The sequence below is a fragment of the Sciurus carolinensis genome, chromosome 5 (genome assembly GCF_902686445.1).
Source record: "Sciurus carolinensis chromosome 5, mSciCar1.2, whole genome shotgun sequence".
Classification (NCBI taxonomy): domain Eukaryota; kingdom Metazoa; phylum Chordata; class Mammalia; order Rodentia; family Sciuridae; genus Sciurus; species Sciurus carolinensis.
This window is the reverse complement of record NC_062217.1, coordinates 92,407,933-92,433,579: the sequence shown is the minus strand read 5'-3', so window position 1 is coordinate 92,433,579 and position 25,647 is coordinate 92,407,933. Positions and strand designations below refer to the sequence as shown.

At 40.3% G+C, this 25,647-nt stretch overlaps 1 long non-coding RNA gene across 1 annotated transcript; it reads left to right on the top strand.

Annotated features, from left to right (window-relative positions):
- The first annotated feature begins 16,958 nt into the window (after positions 1 to 16,958).
- Positions 16,959 to 23,347, top strand: LOC124984577 (uncharacterized). Its single transcript, XR_007108711.1, has 3 exons — positions 16,959 to 17,109; positions 20,865 to 20,902; positions 23,140 to 23,347. It is a non-coding gene; the product is annotated as an uncharacterized LOC124984577 (long non-coding RNA).
- Positions 23,348 to 25,647: the final 2,300 nt, after the last annotated feature.

Genomic DNA, 25,647 nt, shown 5'->3' with positions numbered 1-25,647 from the left:
GTTTGGATTTGCATTTCCCTTATTACTAGGGATGTTGAACATTTTTTCATATATCTGTTGATTACTTGTACATCTTCTTCTGTGAAGTGTCTGTTCATTTCCTTAGGCCATTTGTTGATTGGATTATTTGTATTCTTCGTGTAGAGTTTTTTGAGTTCTTTATAGATTCTGGAAATTAGCGCTCTATCTGAGGTATGGTTGGCAAAAATATTCTCCCACTCTGTAGGCTCTCTCTTCACATTTCTGATAGTTTCCTTTGCTGAGAGAAAGCTTTTTAGTTTGAATCTATCCCAGTTGTTGATTCTTGCTTTTATTTCTTGTGCTATGGGAGTCCTGTTAAGGAAGTCTGATCCTAAGCCAACAAGTTGAAGATTTGGACCTACTTTTTCTTCTATAAGATGCAGGGTCTCTCGTCTGATTCCGAGGTCCTTGATCCATCTTGAGTTGAGTTTTGTGTAGGGTGAGAGATAGGGGTTTAATTTCATTCTATTGCATATGGTTTTCCAGTTTTCCCAGCACCATTTGTTGAAGAGGCTATCTTTTCTCCATTGCATATTTTTGGAACCTTTGTCTAGTATGAGAAAATTGTATTTATTTGGGTTTGTGTCCATGTCCTCTATTCTGTACCATTGATTTACCTGTCTATTTTGGTACCAATACCATGCCGTTTTTGTTACTATTGCTTTGTAGTAGAGTTGAAGATCTGGTATTGCAATGCCCCCTGCTTCGCTCTTGCTACTGAGGATTGCTTTAGCTATTCTAGGTTTTTTATTCTTCCAGATGAATTTCATAATTGCTTGCTCTATTTCTGCAAGGTACATCATTGGGATTTTAATTGGAATTGCATTGAATCTGTATAGCACTTTAGGTAGTATAGCCATTTTGACGATATTAATTCTGCCTATCCAGGAACATGGGAGATCTTTCCATCTTCTAAGGTTTTCTTGAATTTCTTTCTTTAGTGTTCTGTAGTTCTCATTGTAGAGGTCTTTCACCTCTTTTGTGAGATTGATTCCCAAGTATTTTATTTTTTTCGATGCTATTGTGAATGGGGTAGTTTTCCTAATTTCTCTTTCTGAAGATTCATCACTTATGTATAAAAATGCATTGGATTTATGAGCATTGATCTTGTAACCTGCTACTTTACTGAATTCACTTATGAGTTCTAAAAGTTTTCTGGTGGAATTTCCAGGTTCCTCTAAATATATAATCATGTCATCAGCGAACAGGGATAGTTTGAGTACTTCTTTTCCTATTCGTATCCCTTTAATTTCTTTGGTTTGTCTGATTGCTCTGGCTAGAGTCTCAAGGACGATGTTGAATAGAAGCGGTGAAAGAGGGCATCCCTGCCTTGTTCCAGTTTTTAGGGGGAACGCTTTCAGTTTTTCACCATTTAGAATGATATTAGCCATGGGCTTAGCGTAGATTGCCTTTATAATGTTTAGGAATGTTCCCACTACCCCAATTTTTTCTAGTGTTTTGAGCATGAAGGGATGCTGTATTTTATCAAATGCTTTTTCTGCATCTATTGAAATAATCATGTGATTCTTAACTTTAAGTCTGTTGATATGGTGAATGACATTTATTGATTTCCGAATGTTGAACCAAACTTGCATCCCTGGGATAAAACCCACTTGATCGTGGTGCACTATCTTTTTAATATATATTTGTATGCGATTTGCTAAAATTTTGTTGAGAATTTTTGCATCGATGTTCATTAAGGATATTGGTCTGAAATTTTCCTTCCTTGATGTGTCTCTGTCTGGTTTAGGTATCAGGGTGATATTGGCTTCATAGAACAAGTTTGGGAGGGTTCCCTCCTCTTCTATTTCATGGAATAGTTTGAGGAGTATTGGAATGAGCTCTTCTTTAAAGGTTTTGTAGAACTCGGCTGAGAACCCATCTGGTCCTGGACTTTTCTTTGTTGGTAGGCTTTTGATGACCTCTTCTATTTCATTGCTTGAAATTGGTTTATTTAGGTTGTGTATGTCCTCCTCGTTCAGTTTAGGTAATTCATATGTCTCTAGAAATTTGTTGATGTCTTTGAGGTTTTCTGTTTTGTTGGAGTATAGATTCTCGAAATAGCTTCTAATTATGTTTTGTATTTCACTCGTGTCTGTTGTGATGTTTCCTTGTTCATTCCGAATTTTAGTAATTTGAGTTTTCTCCCTCTTTCTCTTTGTTAGTGTGGCTAAGGGTTTATCAATTTTATTTATTTTTTCAAAGAACCAACTATTTATTTTGTTAATTTTTCCGATTGTTTCTTTTGTTTCGATTTCGTTGATTTCGGCTCTGATTTTAACTATTTCCTGTCTTCTACTACTTTTGGTATTGGTCTGCTCTTCTTTTTCTAGTGCTTTGAGCTGTAGTGTTAACTCGTTTATTTGTTGATTTCTACTTCTTTTTTTGAATGCACCCCATGAAATAAATCTTCCTCTAAGTACTGCTTTCATAGTGTCCCAGAGATTTTGATATGATGTGTCTTTGTTCTCGTTTACTTCTAAGAATTTTTTTATTTCCCTCCTGATGTCTTCTGTTATCCATTCATCATATAATAGTGTATTATTTAGTCTCCAAGTATTGGAGAAGTTTCTGTTTTTTATTCTGTCATTTATTTCTAATTTCAATCCATTATGATCTGATAGAGTACAAGGTAGTATCTCTATCTTCTTATATTTGCTAACAGTAGCTTTGTGGCATAAAATATGGTCTATTTTAGAGAAGGATCCATGTGCTGTTGAGAAGAAAGTGTATTCGTTCTTTGTTGGATGGTATATTCTATATATGTCTGTTAAGTCCAAATTGTTGATTGTGTCATTGAGATCTATGGTTTCTTTATTCAATTTTTGTTTGGACGATCTATCCAGTGGTGAGAGAGGTGTGTTAAAATCGCCTAGTATGATTGTGTTGTGGTCTATTTGAATTCTATAATTGAGAAGGATTTGTTTGACGTACGTGGATGAGCCAATGTTCGGGGCATAGATATTTATGATTGTTATGTCTTGCTGATTTATGCTTCCCTTAAGCAGCATGTAATGTCCTTCTTTATCCCTTCTGACTAGTTTTGGTTTGAAGTCCACATTATCTGAGATGAGGATGGATACTCCAGCTTTTTGCTGTGTCCGTGTGCATGGTATGTTTTTCCCCATCCTTTCACCTTTAGTCTATGGGTGTCTCTTTCTATGAGGTGAGTCTCTTGCAGGCAGCATATTGTTGGATTTTTCTTTTTAATCCAATCTGCCAGTCTGTGTCTTTTGATTGATGAATTCAGGCCATTAACATTCAGGGTTATTATTGTGATATGATTTGTATTCCCAGTCAATTGACTCATATTTGTTTTTGACATGATTTGGTTTCTCCTTTATTTGGCTATTCCTTTAGGCTAGCGCCTCCTGTTGCTGATTTGCATCGTTGTTTTTCATCTCTTCCTCATGGAATATTTTGCTCAGAATGTTCTGTAATGCTGGCTTTCTTTTTGTAAATTCCTTTAGCTTTTGTTTATCATGGAAGGATCTTATTTCATCGTCAAATTTGAAGGTAAGTTTTGCTGGGTATAAGATTCTTGGTTGGCATCCGTTTTCTTTCAGGGCTTGGTATATGTTGTTCCAGGCCCTTCTGGCTTTTAGTGTCTGGATTGAAAAATCTGCTGATATTCTTATTGGTTTCCCTCTGAATGTAATTTGATTCTTTTCTCTCGTGGACTTTAAAATTCTGTCTTTATTTTGTATGTTAGGTATTTTCATAATAATGTGCCTTGGTGTGGGTCTGGTGTAATTTTGTATGTTTGGAGTTCTATAAGCCTCTTGTATTTGGTTTTCCATTTCATTCTTCAGATTTGGGAAATTTTCTGATATTATTTCATTGAATAGATTGTTCATTCCTTTGGTTTGTTTCTCTAAGCCTTCCTCAATCCCAATAATTCTTAAATTTGGCCTTTTCATGATATCCATTAATTCTTGTAGATTCTGTTCATGATTTCTTACCATCTTTTCTGTTTGGCCAACTTTGCTTTCAAGATTAAATAATTTGTCTTCAATGTCTGAGGTTCTGTCTTCCAGGTGCTCCATTCTATTGGTTATGCTTTCTATGGAGTTTTTAACTTGGTTTATTGTTTCCTTCATTTCAAGTATTTCAGTTTGTTTTTTTTTCAGTATCTCTAACTCTTTATTGAAATGATCTCTTGCTTCCCGTATTTGGTCTTTTAACTGTTGATTGGTGCGATCATTTAATGCCTGCATTTGCTCTTTCATCTCCTCCTTCAATGCCTGCATTTGCTCTTTCATCTCCTCATTTGCTTCCCTGATCGTTTTAATTACGTACATTCTGAACTCCCTTTCTGACATTTCTTCTGCTGTGCTGTCATTGGGTTTTATTGATGTAGTATCTAGGTTTGTTTGGGACATTTTCTTCCCTTGTTTTCTCATATTGGTCAGTTGTCAATGGGACCCTGAGATATTGCAGTTTTCCGCTATTGGCTTATAGTGTCCCGGTAGATTTCCAGTGTATCACCTCCCAGCCTTCAGTAGCCTGATGTCTTGGAGGAATCAGATAAAGCAGCGTATCCGAAGAAAACTGCCCCTAGCCCCCTACTGGTTCCACGATTTGGAACTGGCTCTGTGCTGAAATGCTCTCACTGTGGGCCTGCACCGTGCAGCTGGCCGTGTGGAAGGAGCTCACTGCCGGAGTGTGGAAAGCTACCTTGGGAAGACTCTAGCTGCCCTGCCCGGCTCCAATAAGCCACCTCTATCTGGGCCTGCCCCCCGGGCCGAGCTTTACCCAGTGGGCAGACTCACCCGTGGCTCTATTTCAGTCCAAGTCTCTCAATGCCTCCCCTTCTTAACTCCTGGGTTCTGGAGCGACTGGGGGTGCAGTCTCCCTCTAGGCCACCATCTTGGATCGCCCCGAGAAGAGAGCCTGCAGCCGGAGTGGGCAGAGCCGCCTGAAGAGGTGTCTGGCTGCCCTCCCCTGATCCCAGAGGCTGTTTGCGGATCGAGGCTCTCCCCTTGGTTCGGGGGCTTGTGGCTGGTTCTATGTAGAAAGTCTCTCACTGGGCGGTCAGCTCCGAGAGGCTAGCCTTGAACGGCACCTCCCACTGCAGGGGTCCAGACTACTTGGGGAAGTCTCTGGCTGCCCTGTCTGGACCCTGAATCTGCTTGCGTGCCAGAGTACGCTGAGCTGCACTGGCTCCGGGACTCGGAGCTTGTTCTGGTCGGAAAGGCTCTCACCAGCGGGCCAGTTCCGTTCCGAGAACCTGGAGAAGCTGGCTGTGTGGGCGGGGCCCACCGCCGGAGTGCGCAGGGCTGCCTGTGGATGACTCTAGCTGCCCTGCCCAGCTCCGATAAGCCACCTCTATCTGGGCCTGCCCCCCGGGCCGAGCTTTACCCAGTGGGCAGACTCACCCGTGGCTCTATTTCAGTCCCAGTCTCTCAATGCCTCCCCTTCTTAACTCCTGGGTTCTGGAGCGACAGGGGGTGCAGTCTCCCTCTAGGCCGCCATCTTGGATCGCCCCGAGAAGAGAGCCTGCAGCCGGAGTGGGCAGAGCCGCCTGAAGAGGTGTCTGGCTGCCCTGCCCTGATCCCAGAGGCTGTTTGCGGATCGAGGCTCTCCGTTGGTTCGGGGGCTTGTGGCTGGTTCTATGTAGAAAGTCTCTCACTGGGCGGTCAGCTCCGAGAGGCTAGCCTTGAACGGCACCTCCCACCGCAGGGGTCCAGACTACTTGGGGAAGTCTCTGGCTGCCCTGTCTGGACCCTGAATCTGCTTGCGTGCCAGAGTACGCTGAGCTGCACTGGCTCCGGGACTCGGAGCTTGTTCTGGTCGGAAAGGCTCTCACCAGCGGGCCAGTTCCGTTCCGAGAACCTGGAGAAGCTGGCTGTGTGGGCGGGGCCCACCGCCGGAGTGCGCAGGGCTGCCTGTGGATGACTCTAGCTGCCCTGCCCAGCTCCGATAAGCCACCTCTATCTGGGCCTGCCCCCCGGGCCGAGCTTTACCCAGTGGGCAGACTCACCCGTGGCTCTATTTCAGTCCCAGTCTCTCAATGCCTCCCCTTCTTAACTCCTGGGTTCTGGAGCGACAGGGGGTGCAGTCTCCCTCTAGGCCGCCATCTTGGATCGCCCCGAGAAGAGAGCCTGCAGCCGGAGTGGGCAGAGCCGCCTGAAGAGGTGTCTGGCTGCCCTGCCCTGATCCCAGAGGCTGTTTGCGGATCGAGGCTCTCCGTTGGTTCGGGGGCTTGTGGCTGGTTCTATGTAGAAAGTCTCTCACTGGGCGGTCAGCTCCGAGAGGCTAGCCTTGAACGGCACCTCCCACCGCAGGGGTCCAGACTACTTGGGGAAGTCTCTGGCTGCCCTGTCTGGACCCTGAATCTGCTTGCGTGCCAGAGTACGCTGAGCTGCACTGGCTCCGGGACTCGGAGCTTGTTCTGGTCGGAAAGGCTCTCACCAGCGGGCCAGTTCCTTTCCGAGAACCTGGAGAAGCTGGCTGTGTGGGCGGGGCCCACCGCCGGAGTGCGCAGGGCTGCTTGTGGATGACTCTAGCTGCCCTGCCCGGCTCCGATAAGCCACCTCTATCTGGGCCTGCCCCCCGGGCCGAGCTTTACCCAGTGGGCAGACTCACCCGTGGCTCTATTTCAGTCCGAGTCTCTCAATGCCTCCCCTTCTTAACTCCTGGGTTCTGGAGCGACAGGGGGTGCAGTCTCCCTCTAGGCCGCCATCTTGGAACCTGTTTTTGCTTATTAATGCTTGCATTATACACACACATATATTTCCATCATTTTAATTTCAAGTTTCCTATCTTTTTATGAGGTGAGTTTCTTACAGACAACATATATTTGAGTTATATTTTAAAATTTACTCTGCCAATCTCTGTATTTTTTTCCTCTTGATACTACTTTGCTCTTTTCAAATTGGAGTCCTATGAAAGTTCATTTGGTTAACAGAAACTAAATCATCCAGAATACCAGCTGTGAGAGAGTTTAGGAAAGTGGATTTTTACTTTCCAAACTTTGCTTTCCAGTTAGATGCATAAGAAGTTAAAACAGAAACAGCGAGGCATCTCTCATTTCTGAGAGATGATCCACACCTACTGAGAGACCCCTGGCTTGCCCCAATTACTGGTGCTGCTCTCATTCTCAAGTGCTGGTTACAACCTACCTCTGGGAGTCATTAGGTTGTAGGGAATCCAAGATGAGTTCCAGTATTTTGGGGTGGTTTTTGTCGCAGTAGTTTCTTTATCAGGCCATTGGTTAATCCATTGGAATTTTTCCAGTAAATAGCCACAGACATGGATTGGGGGGTTAATATTTTCACCATATTCAATCTCCCAATTTATTAAAGGCAGTTTCTTTTTCTGAGGCAAAGGAGAAGATACCCAGTAAATACCCATCACCCATACCATTACTTTACTTTGGGTATCTTCTACCTTTAAGGATGAAAAGCTCTGAGAGAGTTTGGCATCATGGCACTAATGATATATTTAAGTGGAACTGATGCACATGGACCTAAAATTCTGAAAGTTTCTGTTTCTGGAGGACAGCAATGTTAGCATGCATCTGTAGAGGTGTCATTTGTTCTCACAGCCAGGAAGACTGGATAAGAAATTTGAAGCAGCATTCATTAGACAGCTAGCAAAACTAGAGAATCAACTAGAGACCAGAGCTGTGTGAAGTGGCCAGAGTGAAGTGTAAGAAACAGAGAATGTAGTTTCTAATGTGTAATCTCTTGGATGAGAGATTTCTCAGTCTAGGAGAGCAAATGCCAGAGGTGGAGCCCACACGCCCTTTCAGGTAAAGTCGAAGGGACCTGCAGATAGATAAGGCAACAGCAGGCTTTCCCACCCATGGAAGTTGGGTTCAAGGCTTTTACACCAGTCAAGAGGACTAAAGGTCTGAGATGTTCACCTGGTGGAGGGAGAAGGATGCAGAAAAGACAATGGAGAAAATCAAAGACTCACAGTTGTGCTGAACATGTCCTGTGTTGCTAAGCTATGATATCTGATAGGTTAGGTGGGTGTGTAAAATACATTTTTAGTTTAGGATATTTGCAGCTTACCAATGTATTACCAGGATGTAACCCATCATAAATCAAGGGACACTGGTACTGAAGATTCCATTTGTGGATGATATTTTGTCTCAACACTAATACAGTTTTTTTTAAAAATTTTTCACTCCTGTTTTCTACCTCTAGGTCATTATTTACATTATTTTCATTAAAATTTACTCCAATACTATATTTTTCATATGTTTATTGGCCATTAGTACCTTTTACTATGAATTTGATATTCAGAGGTTTTGCTTGCAGTACATGTTTATATCACATTGTTTCTTCTTTTTTGTATGTATTCCGTCTCTCTTCTTGGAATTATGAGTGTACATTGGTAATAATATTGCAAATATCCCTCCTTTCTATAACTCCATTACTTGTCTTTTTACTTTATTTTGAGTATCTTCTGCCTTACAGAAATTTTAAAGTTTATATAACAAAATCTTTCATTCTTTGTGATTATGTGCCTTGCTCAAGAATCCCTCCACCAAAATTTATTTTAAAAATCTCCTACATATACTTTAATTTTACTGATAGTTTTATGTTTATCTTCTTATTTAAGCTGCAATTTACATTTGCAAATAGTGTCAAAAATGTGTTCACTTTTTTTTCCCCAAAATTGGACTGCTGGTTGTATAGAAATGTGTTCATTTATCATTAACCAAAGTTAATTCTTTTCTCACTGTTTGGAAATACTATATTTATAATACAGTGAACATGGATCCATTTCTTCTCTTTTTCTGCTTCATTGGTTAATGAGCAATACCTGTATTAGAAATGATTCAGAATATATTTTGGTCCCTGAAATAGCAAATGTCTCTTCATAACTGTTCTTTTCAAAGTTGTTTTGTTTCTACCTATGTTCTCTACTCTAGAAGAACTTCAGAATCGGCTTGTCACATTTCATGACAAAATCCTGTGAGAATTTTTATTTATTTGTATTGAATCTCCAAATGGATTTGGCAGAATTGATAATTTTATAGTATGAATTTCTTTTTCTGCTAGAAACATGGTTGTCTTATACTGACTCAGGTGTTGGATAATTTTCAATAATATATGATTGCTTTATTTATATATGCCATGCACATTTCTTGTTGGTGATTTTTAGAATCGTGAATTTTTAAAAGAGGGTTTTTCTTATATTTTTAAATAAAAATGGTTGACTTCTCTATGATATTGTTAAAACCCACCTTACTGAATGCTAGTATAGTTTTATTTATTTATTTATTTATTTATTTATTTGGTACTGGGGATCGAACTCAGGGCCTTGTACTTGCAAGGCAAGCACTCTACCAGCTGAGTTATCTCCCCAGCCCTAGTATAGTTTTAATATTTAGTTATTTCTTTTGTATTCTAAGTACCTGACCTTTTCAACTTGGAAATATATTTTTCTGGCTGTGTTCAGAATCACAGATTTGATTCTTCTGACTGCACTGGCTAAAGCCTCCAGGCAATGCCACAGGGTAGCACTGATTAGAGAATTGTCTTATTTCTCACTTGGTTATGTTGTCTACATGCTGAACTGGCATTCAAGGATCTTAGTTCTATTTCCATCTTAGTTTCCACCTCTTGCCATTTTCTGCCTATTTATTAAACAAGAGGCATGAATTTTTTGAGCTCTAATTTCTCTTTCAGTTCAAATATTCTATTAAGATATAATTGAACAGATGAGCATGAGAGCAAAGAAATATTTACTTTGAGAAATGGAGTCTGATTGATTGATAATATAATGTAGTCTAATTGATAGACTACATTTTTCTCTAGCAAGATTTGAGAAGCCAAGAGAACTTTGATCTGTGAAGTCAAGAGATGCTAAAGAGGTCTTTACCCTTCTTGAAGTCTGATGTACCAGAAAGTGATGACTGAAACAAGAGAGTATTTTCTCTCTAATACTCAGTTGCACTAAATTGATCAATAATGGTGCATAATTGCATGTCACAAGTACCATACCTGACCTATCCACTTTGAATTTTCACTTGTCAAATCTCTTACAAGAATGGACTAGGTCAGAAGAGAAATTGGGAAGAATTCCCTGGTTGTGCTAAGAACAAGTAGGATAGTGGAGATTTCCCTTGAAGGCAGTATAGAGTTTAGCTTTCAACCCAGGCCTTCAGAAAACCAGCTATAATTCTCTAGCCAAATTGTCTGAACAGGATTCTAAGGGGTGTCAGAGAAAATAGAGTAGATCAGAGAATTATGGGGCCTCCATCCACTCAGGAGAAAGCCAAGGGGCCTTGCAGGAGACAGTGATGGATTCAAGCCATGTGAAAAAGCATATATCAAGTACCTCAACCTCATCCCTATCTTTGGAGGATGTGTGTAATTTATAGAGTGTTTAAATTAGACAAATGGCTCAATCGATTTAGAATAAGGGACAGGAAACACATGTTTCTTTTGCATTAAACTGAACTTCACCAGAGTAAAAATGCTTATGATCTTCTGAGTTATAGAGCTTGGGCTGCCCATCAAAGTGCTCCTGATTACTGGGATTGCTCTTTTGCACAAAGGCGATCCATTAGGAGCATGCCGTCTCCACAAAGAACAGGGAATACTCTAAGCAGTTCAAGCTAAGTGGTGATTTATATCATTGTTTATAGGAAGAAAGAGCAGAAGCGAGCAGAAGAGAGAGGGTAAGAGCAAGGGAATGAGAGAAAGAATCCCGAAGAAAGGACATTTTTACTGAAGATGGAAAAAAAACTTGAAACATGCCATGGAAAGTGACCTCAGCTTTCCCTTCAGAGAATTTGAGCCATGAGGTGAGAAAAGAGAGGAAGTTTGGAAAGGCAAATGCATTCAGTTTTCTTTAAATTTTTTCTTACACCTGGGTAGATGCATTTGCTCAGGAAGCTACAGTATAGTTATTTCTCTGCTTGGGGATTTTTTCTGGGAAGCAGATCAATTCACTGAAAAACATCTTGCCAATGACTAGCGCATTGAGAATCAAGGGACTGAAACTTCATATCACTGAATGGTCTACTCAATTATTCAAAGAAGATCTTATTCTAAGATTTAGTTCCCTCTGCATTTTGCATATGCTCTGGAATGGTGAGATTTCCCTTGAAGGCAGTTTGCTATTGTGTCCTCTGTGCATCTATTTCCTGGCTCTGCAGTTGGTGCTGCCTTTGCCCAGACTTCTACCCTTTTGCCTCTGTCAGCAAAACAGCAATCTACCTTCCCCTGTTTAACATACTCATCTGACAATTTGTGAATTGACTTTTGGCAGATGTATTTTCAGTGAACTGACCTAGAGCTCCTCTGTAAGTTTACCAAAGTCCATCTACATTCAGGTTGACAATCCTTGTCCTAGTCCTGCAAGACGGAGAGTGAAAAAAACACATCAAAATAATGCTGGCCACCTCAATTGCCCTGTGTATTGATTACCAGGTATCTGTTAGACCCAGAATGCAGTCCCTCAATGAAGACAAATACAAAAGTGACTTGCCTATTTCCTATACTAAGTCCATATTTCTTAATGTGTGTTGGTACTCCAGTAGACTGGTATCAGTCTCCTTTTCTATCTCATCATTGTGACATCTCAGAATCATCATTGCTTTTGGAATGAACTGTATTCTATGTAGTCATTTCTTGTGTGGAAAATGCTCCCACATTTCTCTACTGTTTTCTAGTGCTTCTGGAATGGTCTACCAGTTTAAATGGCATCTTCTGATGTGCTCTTCTGAAAAATTTTAGGCAGATGCTAGTTTCATGATCCAGTCTTTGTCTTTCCATAGTTCCTTGGAGATTCCTCAATCTCAGAACATGGTACCACCTTGCGGGAACCTCCTAATGGACTATGAAGTCCGTGAAGCAAGAGGCTCCATCTTATTTTCCTTGGTGTCTGCATGACAGCACCACTGAACATGGATTGAGTGAGGGCTCCATCTGGGGCTTTGTACTCAATGGACATAAAACCAAGAACAGAAGGGCTTGAGAGAAAAGTGCCCCAGCATGTGGTTGGTCTTTGCCATACTGAGCTTTAGTAGGTTGTATGACAAGAAAAAAGCCAGAGAACTCAAGGAATGATGGAAACGAGGTGGAGGGTCTCCATGAGGTGTGTGTTTTGTCCATCTTAATGAATCCATATTGGGGAATGAAACTTTCAATGCCCAGAGGCCTCTCTGTAATGTCCAGCTGGGTACACTTCCCGGATCAACTAACAATGGTAAACCTGTCAGTCAAGTCAAGCAAGTATCTCAAGTGATTTTTAGTTGGTAGGTTACTGATTGATAGCACATGCTCTATACAAGATATGTCAAGTCAAAATTTCTGCAGTGATGGAAATTTCCTATACTCATTCTTTTTACCATGGTGACCTCTACCACACTAAATGTTTGAGTGTGACTAATAAACTGAACTTCTCATTTAAAAAAATTTTAAAAGAATTTTGACTACTGTCTTGGGTAGCCCTATGAGAAACAAATCATATGGATCCCAAACTTGGCTCATTCAAATGTATGTTGGCCTTTTGCCCCAATTTCTTTATTTATCAAGGGATAATATATGTCTATCCTATTTTTTATGATGATTAGATCATTTACTAATGTGCATTTGTTATCTATTGCTGCATAAAAAATACCCTAAATTTAGTGGTTTTAAAATATCAAGAGTAACTTTATGAACTTTCATGATTTCTGTTGGTCAGAGAACAGGGCAAAGCTCAGCAGGGCATTCTTGCTTTATATGTCTCGTGTTGTTGCAGAAATGTTGGCCTCCTCTTCCATGTGGTGCATTCATGTGGTTGGCAAGTTGTACAGGGGTCTCTCAATGGTCTGCCTGAGTGTAGTCCTAGAATAGCATCAGCCTTCCACCCCCGTGAGTCAACAACTGTGCGAGGAAGGAGAAGCAGAGATGTCTCTGATAAGGTAGCATCAGAAGTCAAACCCTGACACATGGAGAGAGGATCATAGGGGTCATCTCAGAGGCAGCTACCACAATCTCCTCTTAAAGAAAATGGGCACCAGGCCTGAAGACTTCCTGAGCAGGCAAAGCCAGTTATTCCTTGTAAGTGACTTTAACCTTGTTTGCTTTGCATATTGGTGAAACGAATCCTGAGCTATTTCTTGTAAATGCCTGCATTAAAGAAAAACAGACCTTAAATTCAACCAGTCAGAAGCATCCAATAAATTTATATAACTAGGGTATTTTGAGTAGGCTAGACCAAATAAGGAAACCATATATCTAACCAATTAGTTGTTTTCTTTGCTTTATTTCTGTGTTTGTCTCATGAAAACCTCCTCATCTCTACTTCCCCCAGTGGAGATCCTGAGCCACTTCTGACCTGGAGCTGCCTGATTTATGAATTGCTATATGTTCAATTAAATTCTAGAATTTCAACCTCAGTTTATCTTTTTACCATTTGTCAAGTGCACCGAAGGATGCTCTGCACATAGTGAATGTGGATCCTCCAGGTTCTTATCCAATGTTTCAAAATGCCATGAAACCTCATAGCTCCTAGCTTACACTCACAAGTGCTGAGGAGCTAGGACCATGGACTGCCCCATCCGAAGAGCTCTCAGCAGGGTATTCACTCCTTTTGCTGTTGTTTGGTGCAGAACCAGAACATACCTCATACCTCATACTTCTGGTGTGGACCAATCAAAAGTGATCAAGGAAGACTTACCCAATTTAGGATCTGACTTACCTTTGAAAATGTAGTACACGAAAGACATTTAGAATAAGAAGATCTACCACTTCCGTTTTTATAGTTATGATTGGAAAAAAAAAATCATAGCCTTGGTTTATTTATCCAAAAATGGGGATACTGTTCTTGTCCTTTACCATAGTTGTCCAGATTAATTCATTCTAACCAGTATTCACTGGGGTCTTCTGTGTTCCAGGCACTGGACCAGTGAAGACTGCAAGCAGGTCCCTGCCTTCATGCGAAGAACAACCTGGAGAAAGTGGTGTGAGTTCACTGTAGGAGCAGAGGATGCAGACCTTGCTGAGACATTGGGCATGGAGATTTAGTTCAGGAAGCAGCTCCTTAGCTTTATCATGGGGCCCAGAGTAGGAGTATAAATTCAATATATTTGAACAGGGTTTGTAAGCCATTCTTGTTTCTAATCGTGTATTCCATATTTCTCTGTTGTTTTTGTTCCATTTTTCCATCTGCCTGTCTTTCCTGATAATATTTCCAACTAAGTGGCACCCACCAGGGTCCTGGGGTAATGCAGAAAGCTGACAATTTTGTTTTTTCCTGATTCTCACAGAACCTGGATGTATTCTGCCTCCTAGCAGGTCTGTGGCACAAACCCACCATGCTTGGCCTCTGGAAGGAGGACATGGCTTTTCTTCTTCCAGTAAGACCAAAAGCCTTGGTTAGTCTGATCATTGATCCCAAGCCCTTTTTTCTACCTATCCTCCTAATCTGACTTCCCTCTGCAGAAATCACCACTGCTAACAATTTAGAGTGTGCATATTGCAGAGCACAATGAGAACTTGGATTGAGGCTCATTCTTAAATGGTGCTTATTTTGCCACCTGTCCCCATCTTAAGAAATGATGGCACACACATCTGACAAAGCCATCATTTTATACCAAGATATGACCTTGACCCTCCCCTTCAGTTTCTTTCCCTTGTCAGACAGTCAGGAGCCAAGAGAGACATAATATGTTGTCTCCTTTGCTGAGATATTGTCCTCCCCTGAGACAGGTCTGTCTTTCCCCAACAGCTCTGTATGCACATTAGTAACAGAGCCAGGCTTTGGCCTTCCTGTGGCCTCTGCTCGGGGCCTCTTAGGGTCTCCACATGGGTTGATCCTCTGCCTCCTCCTCTCCCATTCTTCAGGATCCAGCCAGCTGTGAGCAAACACTTGTCCTCCTTTGCAAATGAGAATCCCCAGGTCTCCTGTGGTTTTAGCACAGTGAGAAATGGTGATTTGGGATATGATACAGGACTGATCATACTTTGTCCTTTGTGGCCCCACCTCCCCCAAAATTTGAAACATGAGGAGGCCTCTCAGCTGCCCTGCAGAGCTGTCCATGTATGGGAAACTTCTCTTGACTATGGAAGCTGGTGAGGGTCTCTGCTGCAGGGACTTGGTTTATTTATCTAGCTGGACTTCATCTCTTAATGTTCAGCTCATGGGGGAAGAGTCTTTAGCAGCTAAATGTAGTCCCATTCTTCCTGTGAAGAGAGCAGAGAAAGCACAGATACTTACGGAGGCCAGAGTCCTCCTCCCCTAATGAGGCCAAAGTCCTGCAACCCCTTGGTGTTGTCTGCAGGGCTGTTGGGCAGGTGGGACTATAAGATCACAATATGGAAGCACAGAATCACAGCACTGGAGACCCCAAAGATGACAGGGGCCAAGGCTTTTCTTCTTCCAGCAAGACCAAAAGCCTTGGTTAGTCTGATCATTGATCCCAAACCCTTTTTTCTACCTATCCTCCTAATCTGACTTCCCTCTGCAGAAATCACCACTGCTAACAATTTAGAGTGTGCGTATTGCCAGATCTTTCAGAATTAACACTCATTTGATGGAGGTTTTGTGTGTGTGTGTGTGTGCGTGTGTGTGTGCACACATGTAAGATATACTATATTAGCAAAGGAAAAATATGTGTCAAATCTGCAGGATCTGTCATCAAATAACTGCTCAAACATTTGTTGAATGAGGTGAGAATGGAGGTTCAGACAGAAGTAGTCACTGCTTACACTGTTAAGTGATGGGCCCAGTGATACATTCACCACACAGAGAAGGTTCTACTTGCTTTGTGAAGGGATCATTGGACCAGGCAGCAGGGAGAGCACCTGAGCTCAGTTTTGGGTGGCCCTATTCTCCCTGATCCTCATGCCTGAACTGTCCTCTTGGACTGGGCCAACACTATCTGAGGGGCTGCTCTGCTGCTCATCTGGATGGGGTTCCCTCTGGTTTCATACATGCCCTGTGTTGATTTGGAACTGAGGATCCTCTTTCTAGGCAGTTCTCTCAGGGCCTTGCTAGCTCCTGAGAACCATACAGTGTCAGGCATGTGGATCAAGAGGAATGAGGGAGATGTCACTGTTCTCAAAAAGTATAAACCCTGGAGTGACTTCCACAAAAACTGGATTCTACAAACCCATGGAAGACATGGTTTGCCTGGAAAGGTGGTGAGCTGGGATCAGTGCTACGGCTCACCTATTGTGGCATCACCTTGGGTCAGATCTTCCTTCCCATTCAGGCTTCAGGTATCCAGTGAGGGTCCCTATCTGATGTCTTTGACCATTCTCTTTAACTTTGACATTCTGTGAGTTATAGTCTTTTAGACTTGCTGAGCACAAGTTACAATTTAAAAGGTCAATACAGTTTTTCGTTAGCTTTGAGATGGTATGAGCCCATCAAATCTCTTTTTTATTTTTTTAAAAAATGATATGCAAAGAGAAAAATCTTGAATATTTTAGAAGAAGTTTTTGTGTTTTGTTATGCATTCATTTACCTGTATTAATCTGCTCAAAGTATCACAGATGTGGTGGCTTCAACAACAGATATCTGTTTTCTCACAGTTCTGAAGTCCAAGATCAAGATGTGGTTGGAATTGGTTTCTGTAAGGCCTCTCTTCTTGGCTTGCAGATGGCCGCCTTCTTGCTATATCCTCACAGGACCTTTGCTCTGTGCACATGCACTTCTGTTGTCTCTTCCTGTTCTTATTGCACACCAGTTGCATTTGATTAGAGCCTCATCCTTATGACCTTATTTAATCTTGTTTACCTCCTAAAGGCCTTATCTCCAATTATAGTCACAATGGAGTGGGCAGGCCAAACTTGTATTTGGGAGACACAATACAGGCCATATCAATGGTCAGAGTGTGACCAGTTTCCATGTGTAGGGTTGTTTTCAGTGGGGACTTTGCCTGAAGAAGCAGACCCTGGTTGTTGTTGTCCCTTCTTCTTCTCAACAGGGGAACCCAGAACTCAGAACTCAGAACTCACAGGTACTTCCTCCATAAGGTGTTGGCAGAGAAAGGTGAATGTTCATGACTTTGGTTGCCACTGAACTGTGCTGATGGGAAATCAGGCACCCAGAAGTCAATTCCTATGGAATGGCATCCTCCTTTCTGGTCGCTCTGGAGTGGCCACTGCCTGAGGGTCACATTCTCACAAGGTAAGAAAGACTACTTCTTCCACATGCACAACTTTTTTTCCCACTTGAAGTATTGCCAAAATGTGGCATTTAGAGGAAGAACTTTCTGAGTAGGGTTGGGGAAAAATAGAGTGAGCTGCTGCTGAGATATGGAGTTCAGAATCCGAGAGCATGACTTGACACCAAGCTATTGTTATGTGTCAGGTGAGTCTGAACCTTAAGTTTGAGGGAGCACTCCTGTGAATTGGTAAGATTGAAACCTCCATCTCAGAGGGGACACTGTGAGGGTTGAGGTAGGTGTGAGACCTCCATTCAGAGAGAATTCATTATTTTACCATCTTCTTATTTCATTTCATTCTTATTTTATATCATTCTTGCTTTATTAAATTACATTTTAACTTCATGAATTCCTTCCTTGGCTTTTAAAAAATCAGCTGTTTTTGTTTTTCTTTGGAGTTCTTTTTAGAATTGACTATTATTTTATTATTTTTAGTATTTTTTTTTAAAGTCAAAACACTTTAAGCTATAAAATTTCCTCAGAGTACTTTTTTGGCCAAATCTTAGATTTTTTTTTTTTTTTTTTTAATACTAGGGAATGAACCCAAGGATGCCCTACTACTGTGCTACATTCCCAGCCCTTTTTAAATACATTTTATTTTGAAGCAGGGTATCTCTAAGTTGCCAAAGACTAGCCTAGAATTTACAATTCTTCTGCCTCAGGCTCCTGAGTACCTTGGATTACAGTCATATGCCACCATATCCATCAGAGATTTTGATTATGTTTTGAATTACAATCATATTTTAAAATTCTTTACTTTTTACCATTTATTTCTTTTTTAATCAAAATATTATTTTCAAGTTGTTTTATATTTTTAAATGCTAACCTTATTTTGGTCAGAAATGCTACTTTTTATCCTTAGTCCCTGGGCTGGTCTGTATCTGGACTTGTTACAATTCTTCCTCTTCCAAGTTCATTGAAACTTTATTAAGCAAAGTATATAATAAATTTTTATAAAATTTCAATTCACTTTTGAAAATGATATTGTTTTTGGTAGAAATAGCATCTCCGTATCTTTGTTTATTTTGTATCTCTAGCCATATGATCACGTTTAAGTTTTATTAAGTATGCATACATTTATTGAACATAAAATAAGAAATTAAAATATAATAAAATGACCCTGTTAAACTGAAAACCAGGAAGAGTTTTTAAAGAGTCAGAATGAATTTCTAAAAATTAAAACATGGTAATTGAAATTTTTTAATTACAATACATAGGTTAAATAGTAAGTTAGGAAAAGACTAAACAGAAAATTTGCAAACAAAAAGATAAGTCTTAGGAAACTGCCCAAAATTACAGCTCAAATTAAGAATGATAGAGTTAGTGATAGAGATAGAGATGGGAAAGGAGAATGAAATGTGAAAAACCCAACATATGTTAAATATATTCTGAAAGGAGATAGAGGTGACTTGAAAAGACAGTTAAGAAAGGATGGTGAGGAATCTTGTTGTGTGCCTTTTCATTTTATGGAACAATGGGTTTTAATTTAAATGCCATCCTTTGTGTTCTTGATCTCTCAATTTCCTAGGTAAGTTTGTTACCATCTCACCCTGACTTTGACACTTAGAGAGAGCTAAGTACATGCACATTCTCTCTCTTGGGATCCTAATCAGCACTGTGAGGAGAACTGAGTGAATCCCAAGAACAACAGTGGCTTTATTTTCAGAACTAGTCTTGTGCTAGAAGTAAAATGGAACTTTCCTTATTCTTCTTCCCTGAAATGGAGAGTCTTAGTTCTATAGATTCAAATGACCAAGTTACTTAAATAAAGACTAGAAAGCCAGTCACACGGGACTAGAACACCAGTTTGGCCTTTGAGAGGAAATGTGCTAAGCCTGTAGTCATAAAGCACAAACAGGTACTATAAGACACAAGGGAAAGTAGAAGATATCCCCCCTTCCTGCTTACCTTTTTATTTTTGGTAGTACTGAGGATTGAACCCAGGGCTGTTTTACCACTGAGCTACATCTCTAGCCCTTTTTAATATGTTCTTTGCTTTTGAGACAGAGTCTTGCTAAATTACCCAGACTGTCCTAGAGCTTGCAATCTTCCTGCCTCAGCCTCCTAATTAGCTGGGGTTATAGGCCTGCACTGCTGTGCCCGACCATTTGAATTTTCATGTAGGGAACTCATCAACAGGGTTACTGGGATATGTTAGATGTTATCATTTCTGTATTTCATTAGTTAAACAATTCCCACCTGGATAGAGATCTGCACAAGAGAGAATAGAAAGGGAAACCAACCAATGACTGGAACAACTCCCTTAATATCTCTAGAACTGTAAGAAGCAAGACTTGTAGGACTCCATGACAATTTTGATTCTGTTGTGTATCTTAACTTTAATCTGTGTTTGTATGTGATTTTTTTTTTTTTTTTTTTGATTCTGGGGACTGAACCCAGGGGCACTCAACAACTGAGCCACATCCCCAGCCCTTGCAGTTGTGTAGGCCTCACTAAATTGCTGAGGCTGGCTTTGAACTCATGATCCTCTTGCTTCAGCCTCCCAAGTCTCTGGAATTACAGGCATGTACCTGGCCTGTATGTGGTTTTTGTATTAAGTAAGCTATGCATTTGATTTGACATGATGATAGTCTATGCCTTTCAAAAGTGAATTTTTATGTAGTAATTGTCACTGTAATCAGTGATGTGACATATTTAGTTTTATTTATACAATATAATTTTATGACTTCTATTTAATATGCTTTATATCAAAGGGAAAGCAATATAGCATATTATTTAAGATTTGGGATCTGTGTTCAAATTTCAGCTCTTAAAACTGCTAGAAGGGTCACCATAAAAACACTCACTTAATCTTTTCCAACCTAAGGTTCCTATTAGGAAGCAAAATTTGTAGAATTGTCCAAAAATTAAATGATTTAATATTTATATTGTTTAGAACAGTGCTATTATTATTGGTTCTTTATTTCCAAAAATTTTCAATATTTCTTAAATTTTTATTGGTTCTCTTTTTCTTACTGGCTTTGTTTGAAAGTTCTATTTTCAATTAAGGATGTCCTCAGATTTTTAATTAATATACCTTTTTTATACTTTTATTTATTTATTTTTATGTGGTGCTAAGGATCAAACCCAGTGCCTCACATGTGCTAGCTGAGTGCTTTACCACTCAGCTACAGTCCCAGCCCCCAAGTAATATACATTTGTTCTATGTGAAATATGCTGTTTTCTTATTAATGAAAAATAAAATCAAGGCACCAAGATTTATGATTAAAGAAGTTTTGAATATTATTGAAAACAACAACAAAAACCTAAAGTAAAAGAGAAGAGAAAATGAATATCTTCAATAACAAATTTCTACAACTTCAAAGCAGAAATGATGTAAAACATCTGCCAAATACCACGCTTTTGGGTCTGTGTGAGACAACTGAGTACTGTATGTGCCAAGAGCCTAAACACACCTTCTCAGACACAGGCTGTACCTTAAATCTCCAAACTGTTTTAATTACCACCCAGAAGTTGTGCCCCATGAACCTCGGACTAGCCATGTTCTAATTCGAGGATGGCTTAACTATAGAACCACTTGACCGCAGCTGACTCAATTCATACACACTTTGAAATCTATGAAATCCTGCATGAGGTCAAGGTTACCTTGTGTCTGCTGCTGCTGCTGAATTTGCTAGTAAAATCCTAGTACTCCACATTATAGACTTCCTTTATGTGATGAAAGGAAATCTAACACATTATCTTCCTTTTTTGACAGTTTGCTGTTGCAGAAATACCCCCAGTTGAGATGTGTTTGTAAGTGATCTATTTAATGCATTCTTTGTCTTTTGTAGAGAGCATTTTCTTGGGGCCACATTCCTGGGAGAGATATTTACTCCAGAATTTGACTTAAAGTTCCAGAGCAGACATGTTGTTGTCTTGCACTAAAGTGAATAGATGCCCTTCTTGGAGTTTGAATATTTGAATATTTCAGTGTTTGTTTCAGGAGCAGTAAGTCAGGTCCTTTGCACATTCTATCTTCTTTTTTTTTTTTATTATAAAATTGTAAACAAATGGGATACATGTTGTTTCTCTGTCTGTACATGGCGTAAAGGCATACCATTTGTGTAATCATAAATCTACATAGGGTAATGTTGTTTGATTCATTCTGCCATTTTTTCCCCTTCCCCCGCTCCCCTCCCACCCTTCCCCTCCATCTATACAGTCCTTCCTTCCTCCATTCCTGCCCCCCTCCCTAAACCCAACTCCAACCCCAACACTAACCCTTCCCACCCCCCATTATGTGTCATCATCCACTTATTAGCGATATCATTCTTCCTTTGGTTTTTTGAGATTGGCTTATCTCACTTAGCATGATATTCTCCAGTTTCATCCATTTGCCTGCAAATGCCATAATTTTATCGTTCTTTATGGCTGAGTAATATTCCATTGTATATATATACCACATTTTCTTTATCCATTCATCAATTGAAGGACATCTAGGTTGGTTCCACAATCTGGCTATTGTGAACTGAGCAGCTATGAACATTGATGTGGCTGTATCTCTGTAATATGCTGATTTTATGTTCTTTGGGTATAGGCCAAGGAGTGGGATAGCTGGGTCAAATGGTGTTTCCATTCCAAGTTTTCTAAGGAATCTCCACACTGCTTTCCAGAGTGGCTGCACTAATTTGCAGCCCCACCAGCAATGTAAGAGTGTACCTTTCTCCCCACATCCTCGCCAACACCTGTTGTTGGTTGTATTCTTGATAATTGCCATTCTAATTGGGGTGAGATGGAATCTTAGGGTGGTTTTGATTTGCATTTCTCTTATTACTAGAGATGTTGAACATTTTTCCATATGTTTGTTGATTGCTTGTATATCTTCTTCTGTGAAGTGTCTATTCATTTCCTTAGCCCATTTGTTGATTGGATTATTTACATTCTTGGTGTAGAGTTTTTTGAGTTCTTTATAGATTCTGGAGATTAGTGCTCTATCTGAAGTATGATTGGCAAAGATTTTCTCCCACTCTGTAGGCTCTTTCTTTGCATTGCTGATAGTTTCCTTTGCTGAGAGAAAGCTTTTTAGTTTGAATCTATCCCAGTTATTAATTCTTGCTTTTATTTCTTGTGCTATGGGAGTCCTGTTGAGGAAGTCTGGTCCTAAGCCGACATGTTGAAGCTCTGGACCTACTTTTTCTTCTATAAGATGCAAGGTCTCTGGTCTGATTCCGAGATCCTTAATCCATTTTGAGTTTAGTTTCGTGCATGGTGAGAGATATGGGTTTAGTTTCATTCTGTTGCATATGGATTTCCAATTCTCCCAGCACCATTTGTTGAAGAGGCTATCTTTTCTCCATTGCATATTGTTGGAACCTTTGTCTAGTATGAGAAAATTGTATTTATTTGGGTTTGTGTCCATGTCCTCTATTCTGTACCATTGATCCACCTTTCTATTTTGGTACCAATACCATGCCGTTTTTGTTACTATTGCTTTGTAGTAGAGTTGAAGATCTGGTATTGCGATACCCCCTGCTTCACTCTTTCTGCCAAGGATTGCTTTAGCTATTCTGGGTTTTTTATTCTTCCAGATGAATTTCATAATTGCTTGCTCTATTTCTGTAAGGTACATCATTGGGATTTTAATTGGAATTGCATTGAATCTGTATAGCACTTTTGGTAGTATGGCCATTTTGACAATATTAATTCTTCCTATCCAAGAACATGGGAGATCTTTCCATCTTCTAAGGTTTTCTTGAATTTCTTTCTTTAGTGTTCTGTAGTTCTCATTGTAGAGGTCTTTCACCTCTTTTGTGAGATTGATTCCCAAATACTTTATTTTTTTCGAAGCTATTGTGAATGGGGTAGTTTTCCTAATTTCTCTTTCTGAAGATTCATCGCTTATATATAAAAATGCCTTCGATTTATGTGCATTGATCTTATATCCCGCTACTTTACTGAATTCACTTATGAGATCTAAAAGTTTTCTGGTGGAATTTCCTGGTTCCTCTAAGTATACCATCATATCACCTTCTTGTCTTTCTTTATTCTAGAACCAGCTAAGCCAGAGCAATGCCTTTGTATTAACTGCTGCAGATGGAGATGCGGAAGGATGTCAGTGTTGCAAGGACCTTCCTCCAGTGCATGGACTTGCCAGTTCCCAGTTGACTTTCAAGTACCTACATATCCAGGGGTATCTTTCACCTCCAGTGTCTCTCTCATCCTCTCAGATTCCCTCTTGAGCAGACACTGCTTTCACACTACCTTATCTCCATGTTCCTGTGCTTTGGTGTCTTCTCCACTTTATTTCATTAGGAATAAATAAGCCCTTTAAGTAAGTTGATCCCTATTAATACTTTACCTTTTTTTGTGTCCTTCCATCTCAAGCAATGTATATGGATCCATCATAGCACTTGTGGTTTGAATGTTTATGTACCCTACAAAACTCCCATTAGTGCTTAATTCCCAATGAAACAATACTGGGAGGTGGGGCCCAATAGGAAGCATTAGGTCATGAGGACTCCATCACATGAGTGGATAATGCTTCTATAAAAAGGGTGGTGGTAAAGGGTTCTCCTCCTTTTGCTCTTCTGCTATATGAGGACACAGAAAGAAAGCCCTCAGCAGAAACCAGGTGCACAAATTTTGACCTTGGACTACCTAGACTCCAGAACTTTGAGAAATAAATATTTTCTCTATCTCTCTTTTAAAAAGCAACCGGTCTGTGGGATCTTGTTATAGCAGGGAAAAAAAAATACAGATTAAAACAGTGCTTATCATTAGAAAGGACCTTTCAAAGCTCTTGGGAATCCCAGGAAGAGTCAGTAAGTTGTGTGTTTACCAGCAGAGACAAAATCAACAGTCAAGAATAAGAAGTGATAGTGATTACCATAAAATGTCTCGCATTCAATAGTTAATTACACAAATATCAGAGAGTGAATGTTTCTGGTGTCTTGCAGCTTCAATGGGAGCCAGCAATGTCACACATTGCTACTAGACAATTGGGCTGCATTGTCAAGAGAAATGGAGTGTGGATCAGGGAAGGAGATCATAGTCCTGTTGTCTTTGGGGCTGGTTACTTTGTCTGAACATTGTATTCTGTCTGTGGCATTGTAGAAAGGACTTTGAAAATGAATATGTGAAGCAGTAATTAACATCTTCAGGGATCTAAGTCACTTATGAAGATGATTCAAAGAATTGTCTAATCAGAACGGTCTGCCTAATCTGCAGGAAAGAAAAAGTGTTTGGGGGTGGAAGAAGATGCTTTCTCCAGATGTTTAAAGGACTTCAATGTGGTAGAGAAAACAAACCAATTCTATGTCATCACCATAGGGTGGAACTTTGATCTGTAGGTGGAAGTTGCAGGGGGCAGATTACATTTCCTTCCAAAGAATATTTCTTTTTTTCTTTTTTCTTTTCTTTCTTTCTTTTTCTTTTTTTTTTTTTAAGCTGCATGGTAAAATGGTCACCACATCACCCAAGTGCCCAAGTCAAGGTTGCCTCTCCTTCTCCCGGAGATTGTTATCCAAGTTCTGGATTTCCAGCCTCTGAGCATGGAGGATTTTACAGCTGTAGAAGCAAGAGGCAACAGCACTTCTTATGGCTGTTGAGGCCTAGATGGAAAGCAGGAAGACCAGCGGTCATGGAGAGCACTGGTCTAACATGGCCCGCAGGGGTTGTTTGCTCAGCTTTGTGTCTCAAACTTGGAATGAGGCTGGGGTTTCACTGCAACTCCTCCTTCACTGCTAACATCTGAAGAAAAGACTGCAGCCCCATGACTCAGACAGTCTCATCTACGCTGGAAGGACTAGGTGGAGAATGAGCCGCATTAGCCTGAGAATGAGAAGCAGGGGGCTGCAGAGATGATCTCTGAGCTACAGATACTCCGGGTCAGGCTTTTTTTTCCTGGGGTTCTTTTCTGTTTGTGAAAGCTATTCCCATGGATGTCTAGGGAATGTCCTCAGAAGGTTAAAAGCTAAGCCAGCACTGTAGGAAGCAGTACCACTGTTTACCCAAGTCTGATGAAATCATTTGGCCGACCCCATCAGTTGAAGGTGCTTGGACCAGGAGGGTTGAGTCGATGCTGCCCACCTTCACTGATTCCACTGTCAGCTGATCCACTAGTCTGATGTTGCTGAGCAGGTACCTGATGATGCTGACCCTCACATCACAACTTTATAAGCAGGCTCTCAGCAATAAGAATCCCTCCCTACACCTCACACACAGATCCTGTTTTGGTTTTTTGTTTTGTTTTGTTTTGTTTATAGGAAAGGTAAAAGTAGAAGAAAATGAAAACTGATGTTGAATTTACCAAGAACACCAAGTTCCAAGGGAATCCTGAAGTTAGTTTGCTTTCTTTTTAATTAATCTGCATGCTTATTTTTAAACTTTTATTTGTTTTAATTAGTTGTACATGACAGTAGAGTACATGTATACATTTCGATAGAGCAAACATAAATAAAGTGTAATCTCTTATTTTTCTGATTATACGTATTGCAGGATCACATGGGTCATGCAGTTGTACGTGTATATGAGGTAATAATGTCTCTTTCATTCTACTG